The following is a 15283-nucleotide window of genomic DNA, read 5'->3' on the forward strand; positions in this document are numbered from 1 at the left end:
ATGTTGGTGAACTCCCAAAAATGCATCAAATGTCTGTGCAAAGACAAACAGCTGGACCACTGTTCCATGCCTATGAGGGAATCACTTTGTTTCTTGTGGGTGTAAGGTTTGTTTAGATGTAGTCCCTGTTCCAGTATCTCAGCATATTTGTTGTCAGGGAAAGTAAGGAATGTGATCCCACAGTAAGTAGAACTCACCTTCTTAAGCCCATTCTTAAAACCAGACCTTCCACTCACAGGTCTTTTCTTCAGCCACTGCTGTAGCTGACATAATTTTGCTTGATCGCACCACTCAGTCAAATCTAGATATTCTCCTGCTACCTGTCATAACCACTTGGTTCTGTCCATTAACTGAAGTGGTCCTCATGGTGTAAATTTAGCAAGTGGCAGAGAATGTGCCTAAATGTAGTCTGCCAGTTTCATTGTCAAACACAAGTTTGGTCAGTGCACAGAATTCTGACACACCCAGGCATGAGTTTTAACTTTTGACTGCTCAAAAACTTATTGTTTCATAAAGCACTCTTTCATTTATTTATAAACAAAGCACAGATGAGTATCTAATGCAGTGCATCATGTAAAGCTCTTGCACTTGGTGACCGCCATGACATTATGTGCCAGTATATGCACCTAGAGATGGGAATGTACCCCAGCAATGGTTGTTATCATTATTATTATTAATTAGCTGATGTCTTTATCAAAGGTGATATACAAAGCAAGTTATAATATATACAAGAATAATCAGAAGATGCAAGAATCAAAAGCAATAAAGAATAAGATAAAAAAACAGAACAAGATGAAGTAGTACTACTATATAATTATACCTACAATTAGACTGACACAAAAACATCAATATCCTAAACTCTTTGTCAGTACAACAACAGCTATCCTGTAGAAAATAATCTAAACCAATCTAATCCAAAATCTAATCAAATCCAAAATATTTATTGAAAAGGTCCATTTTCAAAAGATGTCTACATATGAGTAATTTGGGTTGTTTGAATAGACAAATGGAATCATTCCACAGTTTTGGAGCAACAACAGAGATCCATTCTTTTGGCACATCTGGCAAGAGAAGGTACAGTCAGTAGATATGCAGAGGCAGAATGCCTACTTCTTGAGGGTATATGTGGAGAGACAAAAGATCAGAAATATTAAGGAGCCATTCAGAGAGCCATAGGTCAAGACACAAGTTTTGAACTGGATCCTTGCAGTGACAAGAAGCCAGTGGAGAGCTCAAAGCTGAATTGTAGGAGTGACGTGAGGAACAGAGAATACCAGTTGAGCTGCTGCATTCTGAAGGAGCTGGAGAGCTCAAAAAGCAGTTAAAGGAAGCCCGAGCAGAAGAGAATTGCAATACTGTAGTCCAGCCAAGGGAGAACCAGAGACTGAATACATAGTTGTGTGACATAATTAGTGAGGAAGGGTTGAATCCTCTGAATATTGAATATTATTATGAAGATATTATGGAGAAGATGAGGAGTTAGACCAGGAGACACAAAAAGATCTGCAAGACAGGTAAGACTTGAAACAGTCCAAAGCAGAACCATTGATTCCAAGCTTACTGAGGGAAGAGATTAGCAAGGAATGGTTAACCATGTTGAAAGCTGATGAAAGATCAAGAAGGATAAGGGAGGAGAAGAAAGGAGCAACTCAAGCAGATCTAAGAGCATTTGTGACCTAAAGCAATGCAGTCTCCACAGAGTGACACTTTAAGGATGCAGATTGAAAAGGATCTAGGAGGTTGCAACAAAGGGTGTCATTTGCACACAACCACCAAGAATCAAATATTTTATAAAAAGGTAAGAATTAATCACTACTTTTATTTTTCTTCTTCTTATCTTAAATATTTCACTATTTCCTTCAAGTCAAGTGAAGTGACTTTATTATCATACCATCCATGGTATTACAGCTTACAGTGGTAATAAATAGCTTTCCCCATCACCCTTTAGCTCTGATTTTGTGTGTATAATTATTTAATGTTTTGAAATTACTTGTCCAGTGGTTTGATTCTATATTAGTATTCATCAAGAAGTGGTGAAATGTGTCCATGTTGCATGTTTGTGTTGTTTAGCAATGTTTCTGAGTATTTTAAAGTCATAAGGTGCTGGCTACACACTTGCTACACTTGAAGTCCCCTTTGCTCTAGGTGTCAGTGCATACATTTTTATATGTAAAACTTGCATTCAGTTTAAAGGTAGCTTAATTGTCTGTTTAATTTTAAAATAAGAAAAATAATATGGTAGCTTTCTGTTATTTCAGTTCTAAAAAAGCAAAAAAAATCTAAAAATATTGTGTAATGAACTTCAACAAAACAATGGTAAGCTGCATGTTATAGGAGAATGTGATTTATTTTGTTATATTTCATGTGCTTTAAAGTGTTAAAAGAATTACAGACAATATTTAATATTAAAACTATAAGCTGATATTTTTATTTTGTTGAACTTTGGATCTCCGTAACAGCAGTTTGTCTAAACCACATAAAGAGGAATTGTTAGTAAAGACAGAGGGCATTCTTACAGAGACAGGGGATTTCAAAAAACAAGTAGAAAGACATTTTTGAAGACAAATAAGATTTGGAAAAAGGTCAAAACTTCAAATACTGTACAGCAAAAAGCCAATTTTAGGTATTCATTCCACGTGCATGAAAGTGATTTGGTTGGTCTTTACATGTGCTGATATGGTCTGTCCAATGACAGTAGGCAGAGGGAGGCTACAGGTATTCACCTTGGACCTGACAAGCTTTAAAATATCAGCAGCTTCAAGAAGAAGTACGGCAAAGCAGAAGTAGGAAGAAGCAGAAGCAGAAAAGAACACAGTCAATCGAAGATCCACGCCATGAGCTGCACTATGTAACATTAAGAGAATGAATGCTGACACACACATTTGGTGTGTCAGCCAGCATCATCTATAGTACATGCTCAGACATTTTCAAATCCATTTGCTTTTTGCTTCTGCTTTTGGTACATTTAGGCGTAATAAGAATGTTAAATCTGTAACGACTGAATAAATTATCTTAATCTGCCCCCTGCTTGCCTTGTTGCTCTTTCTTGCAATCTGGGCTGATGGAAAATGAAGCAGTCAGTTCTGGGTGCCCCAGGTAAAAGTCAATTGTGGCTTGAGGCTGTTTAATATTCTAGACCAGGTGAGTGCAAGGATGAGAGGACAAGAGTTTCGATGGAAAACATATGTGTGTGTCTACATAACAAAGAATATGGGCGTGGGAATAAAAAAATTCAACGTTTTAGGATAAGGTTACTACGAAACACTTCCATGATATAAAACATGTGCTTGACCAGCAAACATATTCTGACACAGTGAAAATAAACACATTACTGGCTGAAATATTTGGCAAATGTAAAATGTTTCACATTTGAAAAGGTAAAGTGTGCACCTTATTGATAATACAAAGGTTGAATACAGTATATGGATTGATGATGATCACAGAAGCCACCAGTCCTGCATTAGAGACCAGTCTTGGATTAACAGAAATGGTTTGTTTATATCTTTCATTATCAAACCTATCACAATGTTTAAAATTGTTATATTATTGTAATACATTTATTATTACATTTTGATATAGGATACTTCTACAGACTCTAACTTCAAGGTTCCTAAGTTCATGTGCATGCCAGGGAACTCCTTGAGTGAGTTTGATGTTTGTCCCCATTTCTGAGAAGGGTTTTTTTAGGCACTCAGTTTTTCATCTCTCATTGCAAAGATGTGCAATTTAACTTAATAGATGACTCTGCATCCTGCATGTATGAATGGATGTGTGAATCTCCATTCCAATGCATTTTCAGATGGACTGGTGCCCAATTTTAAAAATGGTCCTTGTACCCAATGTTTTCATAGTAGGCTCCAGTTCTCTTTGAGCTGACAAGTGATGGATGAACATAGTAGGTGCACTCATTCTTATTCTAGTTTGTGAACTTACTGGATTATTGATGGAAGCAACCTGCTTTGCAATGCATTTAAGGAAAATCATTGAGCCAGGAGCATCAAAAATTGAAGAGTGCTATTAATGAAAAAGTTGTGCTATGCGTGTAAGACTTGAAAATCTAAGTAATCAATGTAGACCTCAGTGTTAACATCTGATGCATACCATCTATTGGAATGTATTTTGTAATATATGTACTTATAGAATGCATTACATTTGTCATTTCAACAGATGGTGCATCACAAATATGCATTACTTTTATGAATACTATACCAAATGGCATATAACAGAGACTTAGTAACCGGACAGATAGATAGACACTTGTCCTTTTATTATTAGGTGCAAGAGGGAAACTATTTTTACTTCCTGCATGTGTTCTGGCATAGAGAAACAGGCAATATGAAAACTGGGTAGTCGTGCATCTGCCAAAACTGTAAGAAAGATGTTACATTGCAGACAGATTTCCACAAAGTAGAACAAACAAGCTTCTCTGGATATCACATAAATACATATGATTTATACATATGATGTAGTCATTATGCTCTAGGAGTTTCTTATAGTGGAAGTTATCTCTAAGCCAGGAAATGGCAAAGTGTAGATCATTACCTAATGAATGGGATACATGTATAAATAACATAACTGTGGCATTGACAATCTTTATAATGTATAATATTACGAAAGAACCCTTCCCCTCTGTCTCACTCCCCCACCTGTCCCTTAAAATGGAGGTCATGGGGACTAAATGGCTGGCTTATTTAGCTTGCTTGCTTGGAATTTTTAGTGTGGGTCAATGCTTAAGACATTGATTGTTGATTTGTACACTTTGATATCTCTGAATGGTAATATTACTTGCTTACTTAATTATAATTAAATATACAATGTTAAATATGAACACTGCATCTGTCTAACCAAACTATGGTGTTCATTCTACACATATAAGCCTATCCATTACTGTGAGATGAGAGATAATGGACCTGGACAGACAGGGATTCCCGCTTCCCCACAATTATTTCATCAAGCCTTGGCACACAATCATTAACTTCTAAAGAAAAGTATGGTGAAAGTCTATTAGCTCATCTTCACAAGGGATTTGAAAACACTTTCAGCTAGCCTTCTGTCTGTTTCCTTTGTAACCTTACAACCAGCGTACAACTGTAAAAACAGGCAGTGAACCAGCGATCTGTCAAGATTCATGTACTCCTTAGCGAGTTAACTTAGCAACATAATAAATAGTGGACGTGACCTGCCTATGGCCTCGCACAGGATGGAGAAATGGTGCACTGGATTTCAGGCGAGTGCAGTGGAAAACTTGATGCTCTTACCTCTTCTTGTCTTTTCAAGCATAAGATAAACATCAGCTTTCCCTTATCAGCTTTTAAGGATTAATCAGCCTATTTAAATAGCTGTGTTTCTCATTTTTTCATTCACAAATGGCGCTTTTCATTTTTAAAAGGCATCCTGCAGTTCGATTATAGATGACTAATTTTTGATTGCTTGATTCATGAGGTCCCATCAGTCCACACATTTAAACCACAAAAATACCCAGGCAATTCTATTCTTTATCTGTGATGTTCATATTTCTGTTTCAGCATTAACCTTAGTTTGCCCTTTTCAGCGTAGCTCTAAGAGTTTTCTTTTACTTTATTTTGAAAACATTCATTCACTGTTTCATTTTATTTTTTGTTTTACACTGAATGACACAAGGGGTCACATGTTAGTGCAGTGGTTGGCTCTTTTGCTGCACAGATTCAGATGCATGGGTTTAAGTCCCACTGTGGAGTGTGGTTTGCCCTGGTAGTCCAGTTTTCTTCCACATAACAGAGATGTATATGTTGAGCTGATTGGCAACTCTAAACTTGCCAACTGTCTGAGTGTATATTCTGAGGGACAAGTCGGATTCTTTCTTTGCTCCAGATGCTAATTAGAAGGATCATGTTTGTGCCCCATTTCCGGATCTGTGGCTTTCCCCTTTATTGCATATTTTCTGCTTTGTTTAGTTTTTTCACTATTTCCAATTTAATGTAGAGCAAAAATGGATGGCGCTTCCACTTAAATCTCTCCACTCAGGTGCTACATCAGTTACTGAAGTATAAAAGCTCACTGTTTCATTCTACAAATGAATGAATTCCCCACTATGGGCATTGCCTTTGGCCTCCATCTATCTGGGTTGTTAACTTATTATGTTTAAAATGGTATTATTTAATGTGGGATACAGGTTTAGATGTTTGGCTTATTTCTTGGGTTTTGCATATAGTTCATTTTTGGATTTGTGTTTTTAGATTATGAAGTTTTATACATTCAAGATTTTGGGCTTTGATTATTCATCATGTTTATTCAACCTTATATTTGGAATACTGCTTTTAGTTAATAAAAATTAACGGATTGATTATTTTGGGAAGTCAATTTTTATGCAGTGGCATTTAGAGACAATATTCCTGACCATTGTAGGTGGAGGGGTGCTACAGAAATACTATCCCTAAAATAAGAGGTACACAACTAATCATGAAAACATTACCAAGATTTACATGTGTGTTTAACAAAACAAAAAGACATTATGTCTGTTTATGATGAAGCTAACAGCTAATGCATGCAAAGCATAATTGAAACAGAAATGTAGCTCAACCAAAAACATAACACAAATAGTGTACTTTTTTTATTTGTAATGTTTTGCTTTTAAATTCTTACAATCTAAGGTGGTTATTATTTTAATATTTTAAAGTCCTTCCTACTTCCCACAAATGATGCCTGTAGGGGAGCTCAAGTCTGATTCTGGAATGTGAAGTTCCTCCTTTGCACCCCTTTATTTATCATAATTCTTTCATCGCATCTTTCTACTTTTTTGTGTTTGTAGCATTTTGAATGTGCAAATCTCTACGGGTGCACATATTAGGACAGACAAAATTTCCCTCTCATTTTTCATTACGGCATGTCAGCTGACAGTTTTCTTCTTTTGTTTTGTCTTCCTGGTATGTTTGGAATGCCATGCCTTCAAATCTATTTTCTTTTGTTGAATAATTAATTTTTAATATGCTGAGGCAGTAGTAAATTAAAAGTGGAACATTACATTTTCGTCTGACCATTTCCTGATCCAAAGAGAAATATATAATTTAAAGATTTGCAGCAACATGCAGCGCCGTAGTGGCCTTTTCCCCTTAAGTAAAGAATAATGCTTTTTTTTAAATACTAAGTGATTTTTGGCCATTTCTCAACAACACTTAATAAAGTAAAGCTCTGTCGTACTATTCAGTCTGTGATAGATCAATATTATGTTTTCTTTGTGAAGTTGTAATGCATTTTCTTTGAGTTACATTATGCCCCAAAAACTACTGCGAATGAATAACATCAAGAATGAGGTGTAATGTGAAAATCTGTAGAAGCACCAGAACTAACAAATCAACAAATCGTGCGGCTGCTCACTTGACAAATTTCCTTCAATGAGCGCTTTTAAGACAATAGTAGACTCTCTTTTTTGCCATTTATTTAATCATGTTTTATTTCCTTTGGCTCATGATGTTTTAGGTAGTTTGCTGCTTCTATTCACTTATCATTACCCTTGGCTACCACGGTCCAAAGAAGAGCTCTCAGCGACTCTGACAGAGAGCTGATGGTTAAGGCATAGGAGTAATGAAGACTGTTCAAAAGCTGAAGTTTTACAAGTAGCAGTAGTTATGATATGAATTAAGGTAATACACGTTTGGTTCTAGGCAGCTATTGATAACAAATTCTTTGACCATGATGACAGTGCATTGATTGAGATTCTAGGAAAACAAACAAGCAACTCCAAATGACATGATGGAAATGTCATTCGAAGATGGCATGTTTTAGCTAGAACAGTCCACTGAGAACTTATCAGAAGGAGAAATTGGTCTTTTTTTGATTGGTATGTGTATAAATTCCTCGTTAGATATACAATTGCATTTTTGTATGGAAACTATTGCTAAGAACAGAAGCAGATTACTGAACTGTGGTAGGTTTTCTGATAAGATAATTCATCACTTTGTTTTAAACAATTCATATGTATATATGTGGCACACACACAAATATATGCTTGTTTCCTACAGTGGACTATGGTGGCTCTATCAAGCTGCAAAATATGAGAGTGGAGAACCATTCTCCATGAATGAGGCACAAACTCTAGGATTATTTGTGGGGCATTTCTAAAAGTTCTGAACATTGATAATAATCATTAAAAACTAAATTTAAATCTTAAAATAATTCTAAAAACTATTTTTCCCCACAGTTTTGGTGTAGGTTATATTTCAGTTATGCTATGGCAATCAAGGCAGCAGCAGCTCTATTACAAACTGGGAACTTTCTAAATTTTCACACAAAAAGCACCCAAACTATAAACCTTGTTAAGCATGTGATCACTGGCTATACCAGTTTTACTCTATTGGCAGACTCCAAATACAATTTAATCTGAACCAGGAAGAAATCAAAAATGTGCTTGTTTCAGCTGTCTTTTGTCAACACACAGAAAAAAATATTCTATCACTATGTACAATATCTGTCTTCAAAGCCCTTGTTACTGATTCTTCTGTATCTGATTCAATCACAGAAGCTGCAACACTCTGACTGGAAGCTCGATGTTGTTCAAACCCTCAGCCTGTCACCTTAGACAGCATTAACGGGCTATTTAGCTCATCCCTAAACATCCAGCTCTGCCAAGTTCTGCAGGCTTCAGTGGAGGCATTCTCAGCAAATTGGCAATGGATAAAAAACACTAATTTAATGATAAGTAGACTGAGATCATTCTTCCAGAAAAAAAAGTATGAAACCCATATACTTAATTTGTCATGAACCAGGGACCATTGTAAAGAGAAGCAATTTAAAATACTACAAGAAGAATAATTGTTAAGACAATGACACAGCAAGAGTGTGCAAGATGTGCAATGAAGAATCAGAATCAGAATATCTTTATTGTCATTGTAACAAATACAACGAAATTAGGTGCAGTCCCTGCGGTGTCAAAATATAAGTAAAATATAATTAAAAAAAGGATAAGAAGAAATAAGGTAGAACACAAACATTCAACATAAGACCTTAATTGCACATGAACACTATTTCACAAGATGTCATCTACTGCACTGCTGCATTGGAGGTGATGAGGTGGCATTCAGTGCCCTAATTGCAACAGGGTAGAAACTGTTATTCAGTCTATTTGTCTTTGTTTTGATGCGCCTATATCTTTTGCCTGATGGCAACAGTTGGAATATGTCATGAGCGGGGTGTGAGGAGTCTTTTAAGATGTTTTCTGCTTTCCTGAGTCAGCGAGAGCTGTGCAGTTCATCCAGAGAGAGTAAAGAGCAGCTGATGATCTGCTGGGCAGTCTTCACTCTAAGAGCTATGTGGGACCTTGGGCAAGCATAAGTGGCCTTTCTCTGATGCTGAAATAATGGAAGAATGTATGAGTGGAGTGATACAGCCTATGCTTAATTGAAAGCAAAAGGATGATATGACTAAAATATATATCAAATACCTTGTTTAGATTTCATTGTAACAAGATGAATTGAAATATTTGCAGAAGATTTAATTAAGCAAATTAGTTATACCATTAAAAAGGGAAAATTCCTTTCTCTTACTGTGGATGAAATAATGGACGTCATAGATAATGCACTGATTGTCTTTGTTACATTTTATGATGAAGAAAAGGCAGAGTTTTAAGAAGATGTTTTAGGCGTGAAAATACTTCATGACAGATGGTGAGTGAAGGAAGGACAGACTTGAAGCATGTGAGTCTAGAGATAATGATGAAGCATCATCCATGACAAGAAAACAGAAGGGATTAATGAAAACACTTTAAAGAACATCACCCAGACCTGATATCATGTCACTGCTTAATCCACCTGACAGTTTTGCTTGCCAGTTTGGGAGAAATGTACTATTATGACAACAGTAACGACACTTGTCAAATATTTTAAAACATCATTTTCACTGCATCATCATTTGCTGCACATATTCTTGAAAAAGGTTAGAGCAACATTTGATGGTGTACTCCTCTACTCCTCCACAATAATGTTAGATGACTCAGCAGAGACAGGGTACTTGAATGTTTTTGAGTCATTCAGAAAGGACTGATATTGTTTTGTCTGAAAAAAAAATAGTGCAAAAGCTAAACTGTTTGTGGATTTCATGAAGAATGAAGAGAAAATGAAAGTTGTTGCTTTTTTGTCTGATATAACAACCCACTTCAGTGACCTAAATGTCAGGCTTCAGGGCAAAAACAACACAATATGGTGACCTCACGTCAGCAGCACATTCTTTGTAGAGAAAACCGGTGGTGTTAAAATATGACGCACAGAAGGGCCCCCTTCATATCTCAAAAAGTTTGGCACAAACAAAAAGAAAAAATCACCATCAGAATTATGCTGAATTCCTAGAGAAATTGATTGAAATTTTCAAAACTCACTTTGAAGACTTCCGCCTGGGAAAACAAGTCCTACTGTGCATAGAAAACCCGTTTGCTGTAAAAACTGTCACCGAATTCTCAGTGGAGGCACAGAATGTCAATTGACCAATGCAGCTCTATTACAAATCGAGTTAACTGACTCCCCAAAAAATCTGACTCTGATGGAAACGTATTACCTGGATAAAGATAGTTTCTGTAGCGAATGTTCTTCTCCTGCAAAAGCTGGTCCTTCAAATTCATCTTTAAGTCAACATTTTCAATGTGATTATAACAAAAATAACTTTTTTTTAAAAAAGCAGTCTCACCAATGAGCAATTGCATGAATGTTTCCACTTAACCATTATACCTTTTGCGAACATTTTTAAAGGCTTGGTTAGACTAAGAAGGTGACATTTTTCTCATTAAAACTATAATGTTTACTCTACACATAGTTTTAAGTTTTGGATATTATTTTAGACATAGTTCTATTCTACATTACTTGCTTATTGGACTGCAGTCTTCTGAACTTTTGACTCAGGAGAAAATTATGATAAGCTGATGTTAAGATTTTTACTTGAGTACCTTGGGCCTATCCACTTAATTCACAATATTTATTTATTTGTCTGTTTGTTTGTTTATTGTGATGACATGTGTAAACACCTCACCACCACCCCCAAAACCTTTAGGATGGAACTATCCCAAATGCCATGGCATAATTCTCATTATGGGTTCTGTTATAGAGTTGGATGCATTATTACAGTATAGTTTATGTCCACTGGAACCCTTGTGGGCCAAGTAAACATCAGTCATTTCAAAATTATTTTAATTAATCATATTCAATTTGCAGTGAAGCATTTCTATCATGATAAATAGCTGAATATTCCAGAAAGGCTATTTCATTATTCTCAGGCCAAATCTGGTTAATGAATGCTTTGAAACATGACATGGGGGACAAGGTCTCAATCACCATATGCCAAACCAGCTAAACCATTAAAAGAGATTTTTGGGTGATGCTTTAAACAGTATTTTCCACCACCAGGACCAACAAAATACCAAGTAGTGAATTCTTAAAATGGAAGAATAGTGTTCTACAGCTCCAGTCCAAATTTAGACTCTTCAAAGATCGATGCAATGGTATTATGAGACTGGTCTGGCACATTGTGGTGCTCAAATAACCTAATTGTATGCTGTGCAGTTGTTTCCTTTAATTTATCAAATATGTGAATAGTAAACCATGCTCTCAATCATTGTATTTTTTACATAAAATATTCTTTTGCAAAGCACATTTACAGAGGTCAACCATTTAAAATTACAGAATCAATGTATAAGCAATGACTTTTTCTGTGTAGAAATACACTAACACAAAACTATCATTCAAAACTTAATTTTGGAAAACAATCAACCTTAGCAGACATATACTCTAATTATAATGTGACTCTGAGACAGGCCTTAGATACAGTAAAAGTTGTCTTTAAAACAAAACTAATTAAAGCATATAGAAACCAACCCTTTTAATAAGATCACTCCTTCTCTTAAACAAAAATTCTGAAAACACAGGTAGAGAGCAACAAAGCTGCAGATCTTCCAAACTGCATGGGCAGAGAGTGTTAAAAGATATAAAATAACCTTTTAATGCCTGCATTGACTACTATTCTACATTAACAAATGTCAATAGAATCAACTAAACTATTTGTACTATTTAGGACATGTGCTAATGTAACAATGGTAATTCTAAACTACCATGCAAACTTTTGATTTTTTTAGTGTCATCCTGGCAACTAAATTTTGCATTGTCAAGCTCTGTCTCTCATTGTACACACCACTTTAATAATTTTAACTGGAAAGTAGAACATACAGTCTTAACTTTAATATGTTCTTTTAGTGACCCATTTTTAGCTATGCCAATAGTTCCTATTGCACCAAAAGTGTCAGTTACTGAAAAAGTCAGGTAGACCTGTATATGCTTAATAATTATACACATATTTCAAATGTTTCTTTCCTTTCTAAAATACTTGAAAAAGAAGTCGCCACACTGCTCAGTCTCACCTTATACATCATAATTTATATGACAAATTCCAGTCTGGCTTTCATGTTGGCCACAGCACAGAAACAGCAATAACCCATGTTTTAAATGACATTCTGATATCTTCTGATGAAAGAAACTCTACAGTAATTATGCTGTTAAGTTTAAGCAAAGCCTTTGACACCACTGACCATTCTGGAAAATTATTTTGGGCTCTCAGGCACCATCCTTGTGTCATTTATCAAATTGATTTCAGCATGTGCAGAAATGTATTGATAGTACTCTGTCATTATATTCAAAAGTTAAATATGGTGTCCTGCAGGGCTTGATACTCTGATCTTTGCTGTTTTCACTTTGCATGCTTCCATTGTTAACTATAATTATACAACAGTTCAAAAACATGCAGGTTAGGTGGACTAAATTGGCCCTATTTTATGTTTGCATGTATGTATGTGTGCATGTGTGTGTTCAATGTGTGAAGGATTGGCGCCCTATCCAAGGATTGTTCCTGCCTGGCGCTCTATGCTTGCTGGGATAGACTCCAGCCTCCCTGCATCCCTGCTCAGGGTAAAGCAAGTTTGGAAGATGGATGGAACATTCACTCGTATGCAGATGATATCCAGATATACCATTCTTTTACACCAAATAATATTCTTCTGATGGTGTCCTTAAATAATTGTGTCTATTATTTAAAAGAGTGAATGGATCATATCTACTTGCATTTGAATGTTGAAAAAATACAAATGTTATTTATTGGGGAGAGTGATACAGACCACAACAATATTCTGTCACATTTTACTGAATCAGCATGAAACATAAGTATTATGTCTTTTAAAACACACACAAAATCTGTTTTTCCAGCTTACAAATACTAGAAATTAAAGACAGTTTAGAAATAAGGATGGTTCTATGAAATTAATTCAGGCTTTTGTTTGTAGGAAAATTTATGATCGCAATGTGGTTTTCACTGCCTTTTCAAATTTTTCTTTATACAGCTTTCAGTTAATTCAAAATGTTGCTGTAAGAACCATTGCAAGAAGTAGAAAGTACAACCACATAACTCATTTTCTTAAGTTGTTAAACTGGCTTCCAGATAAGATTAGGACTGATTTGAAAAGGTTCTTCTTACCTGTTTGAAGTATCATTACTTATAAACCAGACCACACATTAAGATCTCGAGATGCCAGCCTACTAAAGATTCCAGAGGCTGACGAAATAACAGTGGGAGGTCAAGTTTTTAGTTAGAGGGTCCCAAAGCTATGAAACAATCCGTCTGCTTAAATAAGAGAGGTTCTTTTGGTCTCAGCTTTCAAATAAGGGCTGAAGACTCAATACTGTAGTATTGCTAAGCCAGATTAGAGTTGCTGATTAGCCGTGTATTTTGCGTTTCTGTCTGTCACTCATTTGAATAAAAATATAATTATCTCAAAACTTGCAAACTGTTACCAACTCTTCATTCACTTTCTCTTCTCTGTGTCCTGTTAAGGCATTTGCAGCCACTTCTATACATCCAAGCTGTTTTCCTACCCACAGGAAAGACATCTGGAATGCTGGGTGCCTTTGAAATATTTTTTTTATTTAGAAGCAGATAACATCCCATTACTACCCCAGCCCAAGAAAAAGACAATAATAAAATGCTACTCTATAAAAGGAATAAGAAAGGAAGGGTATCCTTTTCCCCGAAAAAGAAGCTTATTTTAAAATGTTTTTGATTAGATCCTGCCATATTTTAAAACATTTTGAGCAGATCCTCTAAGTGAGAATTTTATTTTTTCCAATTTCAAGTAGTATAGAACATCAGTTACCCACTGACTTAAAAATGGTGTGGTGGGATTCTTCCAGTTGAGCAAGATAAGTCTGCATGCTAGTAATGTAGTAAAGGCAACTGCAGTTTGTTTTTCCTTCACCACTTTAAACCCATCTGGAAGTACACCAAACACAGCTGATAATGGGTTAGGAGAGAATGTGACACCAAGGCTGTCTGACAGGCATGTGGTCCAGTGAGGCTTGAGCTAGATTGCAATGTTTGCAGGTTGAATCTTGCTCTGCAGAACTTTTGGACAAAAATTAAATCAAGATAAATGCGTTTAATGAAAGATTTTAAGTTGAGTAATGGAAAGCTTTGCATATATGGAGCTTGAGTATATTTTACCCATGGCAACCTTCCACTCCTTTTCTGAAATATTAAGTGTTAGATCCCTTCCCCAGTGAGCTCTGGGATCTTTGAAAGGAAGGGACTTTAAGATATTTTTATAAATTGTAGAGATGCTATCTGAGTCTTCAAGACTGATCTATATTTTTTCTAGAATAGAAATACATGTAGATGGGAGGTGAGGAACATTGGCCTGGTTCTGTTTAGCAAAGTTTCTAGCTTGAAAGTAGTATAAGAATCGTGTAGATGAAAAGTTAGATTTGAAGCTGTTTATATGTATAGGTCTCTAAATGTTTCAATCCCTGACATTTTCCAGACATTAAATAGTGTATATGTTTGAGAGAGTGGAAAAAGGTGGTTGTCATGTAGGGGTGCAACGGAAAAAAGCTTCTCTGTCTTAAAGTGCTTCTTACATCGGTTCCATATTCTAAGAGAGTGTAAGACAATTGGATTATTACTGTATTGACAGTAATTTGTATTTACTGGGACATAAAGGAGGGAATATAGAGAAACACTGCAAGGTTTTATTTCTATTGCAAACTAAGCTTGTGTATAGTCATTGATTTGTGTCAATTTTCAGGTCTTTGTAGCTTTTATTTTTGCCACCCAGTAATAACATTTAAAGTTAAGGAAGTGCCATACCCACTTCTGGTTTTGTATTCTCGTCTTGTTTCATTTTTTCCATGCAGACAGCAAAATTTTGTTGAAAAAGAGTTTAATATTTGCTTGTGATATTTACCCCTAGATATTTAAACATGATTTGCAAAGATAGATGGGAAGGTGT

This window comes from Erpetoichthys calabaricus, chromosome 2, assembly GCF_900747795.2.
Source record: "Erpetoichthys calabaricus chromosome 2, fErpCal1.3, whole genome shotgun sequence".
NCBI classification, from domain to species: Eukaryota; Metazoa; Chordata; class Cladistia; order Polypteriformes; family Polypteridae; genus Erpetoichthys; species Erpetoichthys calabaricus.